Source organism: Crocuta crocuta, unplaced genomic scaffold (genome assembly GCF_008692635.1).
Source record: "Crocuta crocuta isolate KB4526 unplaced genomic scaffold, BGI_CrCroc_1.0 scaffold536, whole genome shotgun sequence".
NCBI lineage: Eukaryota > Metazoa > Chordata > Mammalia > Carnivora > Hyaenidae > Crocuta > Crocuta crocuta.
The window spans coordinates 23,871-27,879 of NW_027528377.1; positions in this window are offsets into that span (position 1 = coordinate 23,871).

A 4,009-nucleotide genomic window follows, 5' to 3' on the forward strand; every position below is an offset into this window, starting at 1 on the left:
AGAAACGGGCACCCTCCTACACTGTTGGTGGGAATGTAAGCGGGTGCAGCCCCTTTGGAAAACAGTGTGGAGGTTCCTCAAAAAATTAACAACAGAACTCCCCTAGGACCCAGCAACAGTGCTGCTAAGAATTTACCCAAGGGATATAGGAGTGCTGATGCATAGGGCCATATCTACCACAGTGTTCATAGCAGCACTCTCAGCAAAAGCCAAAACATAGAAAGAGGCTAAGTGTCCATCAATGGACGAATGGATCAAGAAGATGTGGTTTATCTATACCATGGAATACTACATGGCAATGAGAAAGAATGAAATCTGGCCTGTGTAGCAACATGGATGGACCTTGAGGGTGTTATGCTGAGCGAAATAAGTCAGGCAGAGAAGACAAATATCATATGTTTGCACGTATAGGAGGATTATGAGGAACTTAACGGAGGACCATGGGGGAGAAGAAGGGAAAAAATAGTGGGGGAGAGGGAGAAAGGCAAACCATGAGAGACTCTTGAATGCTGAGAACAAACTGAGGACTGATGGATGTGGGGGAGGAGGGGGGAGATGGGCATGGAGGAGGGCACTTGTGGGGGTGAGCACTGGGTGTTATATGGAAACCAACTTGACAATAAACTATTTGGAAAAAAAACCCTTCATTTTTTTTTCGATCTCTGCTTTTTTATTTTTATTTTTTATTTTTTTTACAAATAGTTTATTGTCAAATTAGTTTCCACATAACACTCAGTGCTCATCCCCACAAGTGTCCTTCATTTTAAATCGCTACGTTACAGTTTAGTGTATAACTCTACCAAATTTTATGTCGCCATTTAATATTTAACCACTGAAACGGACGGTTAAATTACATGTTATCTCTTTTCCCTTTTGAATAACATTATGATAAAAACCTTCATCTGCAACATCCATCTGTAATTGTCTGATACTTAGAATCAATTTTGAAATATTGAGATGTGTAGACAGGGAGTATGAATATTTTAAGGGTGTTTATCAGTATGGCCAGATTGTCACCCAAAAAAGTCTCTACCAGTTTATACCCATGCAACCTTTGTCTTTTCCACACTAAAAAAAAGTAGTCATTAAAATATGAAGCAAATGAAAAAAAATAAACATTATAAATTCTAAAAGGTTTGTTCATTTTGCAATTGAAAACCTCAAAATAAACAAAAGGAGATCAGATCATTGATAAGAAGGGAACCAATCTGACCTGGTTTCTCAAAAGAAAATGAAAGTTTATTTATGCCCAAAAAAACTCTGTTGGAGAGAAAATATGACTCAAAAATTTTATGACCCAAAACACAGGCATTCAAATATATTTTCCATGTGTGTGAACTTGGGGATCTAACCCCTTTCAGTTCTTTCTTATGGAGTAAATCCATATGTAAGACATATTAATATTTAAGTATAAAAAGTGTAATTTTTCGAGAGTCTCTATTATACATGCTGAATAAGGAAAATCTATATACGAATATACACACACATACAGTCAATATTCAATATGGATAATACAGACTATTGGAAATAAAATTACTTATTTGACTGAAGACAAACTTTATCCAACCAGTGGATAGTTGGAAAGTCTGATGGGAAAGACATACCCATTTTAAGTAAAACGTAGAGCCTGCTCTGAAGGTCATGTGCATGTGTGGGAGATGGGAACACGGTACGTGTGTACAGCTGTCACCAACCATCAGCAGAAGGAGCTGCGATGCCAACAGAGGGGCACAAATGAAAGACTAAAAATATTATTTTACTAACCAACCCCAAAGGCAGCAGCAAAGGGTGGAGAGAGGCACGAATGTGGCCAGTTTGGTGAAGGATTAGCATTGGTGCAGACAGAGCTCAGGGACGCACAGGCCACTGTGGGCGGGGTCCGGAGCCGGGGGGGTGCAGCAGATGGGCTGGACCCCGGGAACAACAGCCGAGGTGCTTCAGAGGGTCCCCCTGCCCCCCGAGGGCTGCACCTGCCAGGGGTGGGGGCGGGGCCCGGAGCAGGTTGGACCAGAGGCCCGAGAGCCGGGCCAGGCATTGGATACAGGTCCTCTCTGGAGACACAGAGCTCGCTGGAGAAGGTAAGGAAGAAGCTCGAGTCCCAGGATCACATGGGTGTGGTAGAGGCTCACAGGACCCTCCGACCTGTCCGGGAACCCCACACACAGCACTTGCCCCTCACCTTCCCAGAATTTTTGTAGATGCAAATGTACAATTGTTTTAATGGAAACTTCCATTTTAGTGAAGCTAGGGAAACTGATGTAGCACAGAGTCCATAGTACAAAGAGAGGAGCCACAGGCCACGGACACCTGGCAGAGCCCATGTGATGGAGGCCACAGAACAGCACTGAGAAGGCCCAGCGTTCTGAGGACAGCTTGTGTGCCATGACCTGCCCGGGAGCGGAGACTGCTGTCCTCAGGAGCCCCTCGGTGCCCAGCGATGGGTCACACCAGCCACCAGCCCAAGAACCCCTCAGTGCCCAGCGCGTGCCAGCTGTTGCACGATGGATCCCTCGTCTCAGGCTCAAGAGGCTCCCTGTTGACACATAGATTGTACCTTGTTTCAGGATGGAGCTTATGAATTCCATTTTAAAATATCTCTTTCCTATTCTATTCCTTCAGGTAGTTAGCCTTGGAAAGAATCGATGTGGGCAGGATTCAAAAAGAGGAACTCCAAAATCTATGGGATGCGGCAAAGGCGTCCTAAGTGGAATGCACATTGCTCTCCAGGCCTACTTCAAGGGATTAGAAAAAGCGCAAGTCCAAAATCTAACAGCTCACCTAAAGAAACTAGAGGCAGAGCAACAAGAACGCCCTAAACCCAGTAGAAGAAGAGAAATAGTAAAAATTAGAGCAGAAATAAACAACATAGAGACCAAAGAAACAATTGAACAGATCAATGAAACCAAAGTTGGTTTTTTAAAAAAATAAACAAAACTGACAAACCTCTAGCGAGACTTATCAAAAAGAAAAGAGAGAGCACCCAAATAGACAAAATTATGAATGAAAATGGACTTATTACAACCAACCCCTCAGAAGTACAAGCAATTATCAGGGAATACTATGAAAAATTATATGCCAACAAATTGGACAACTTAGAAGAAATGGACAAATTCCTAAACACACACTCACTACCAAAATTCACACGGGAAGAAATAGAAAATCTGAACAGACCCATAACAAGTGAAGAAATCGAATCAGTGATCAAAAATCTCCCAACAAATAAGAGCCCTGGACCAGATGGCTTCGCTGGGGAATTCTACCAGACATTTAATTAATTAATTAATACCCATTCTTCTCAAACTATTCCAAAAAATAGAAATCGAAGGAAAACTCCCGGACTTATTTTTTGAAGCCAGCATCACTCTGATTCCCAAGCCAGACAGAGATCCAGCAAAAAAAGAGCACTACAGGCCAATATCCTTGATGAATACGGATGCAAAAATCCTCAACAAGATCCTTGCAAATCGAATCCAGCAGCATATCAAAAGAATCATCCACCAAGATCAAGTGGGATTCATTCCTGGGTTACAGGGCTGGTTCAACATTCGCAAATCAATCAATGTGATACATCATATCAATAAAAGAAAAGATAAAAACCATATGATCCTGTCAATAGATGCAGAAAAAGCATTTGACAAAATACAGCATCCCTTCTTAATAAAGACTCTAGAGAAAGTTGGGATAGAAGGAACCTACTTAAACATCATCAAAGCCATCTATGAGAAGCCTTCAGCTAACATCATCCTCAATGGGGAAAAACTGAGAGCTTTCCCCTGAGGTCAGGAACATGACAGGGATGTCCACTCTCACCACTGTTGTTTAACATAGTGCTGGAAGTCCTAGCATCAGCCATCAGACAACAAAAGGCATCAGAACTGGCAAAGAGGAAGTCAAACTTTCACTCTTCGCAGACGACATGATACTCTACATAGAAAACCCGACAGACTCCACCAGAAGCCTACTAGAACTGATCCATGAATTCAGCAAAGTTGCAGGGTACAAAATCAAC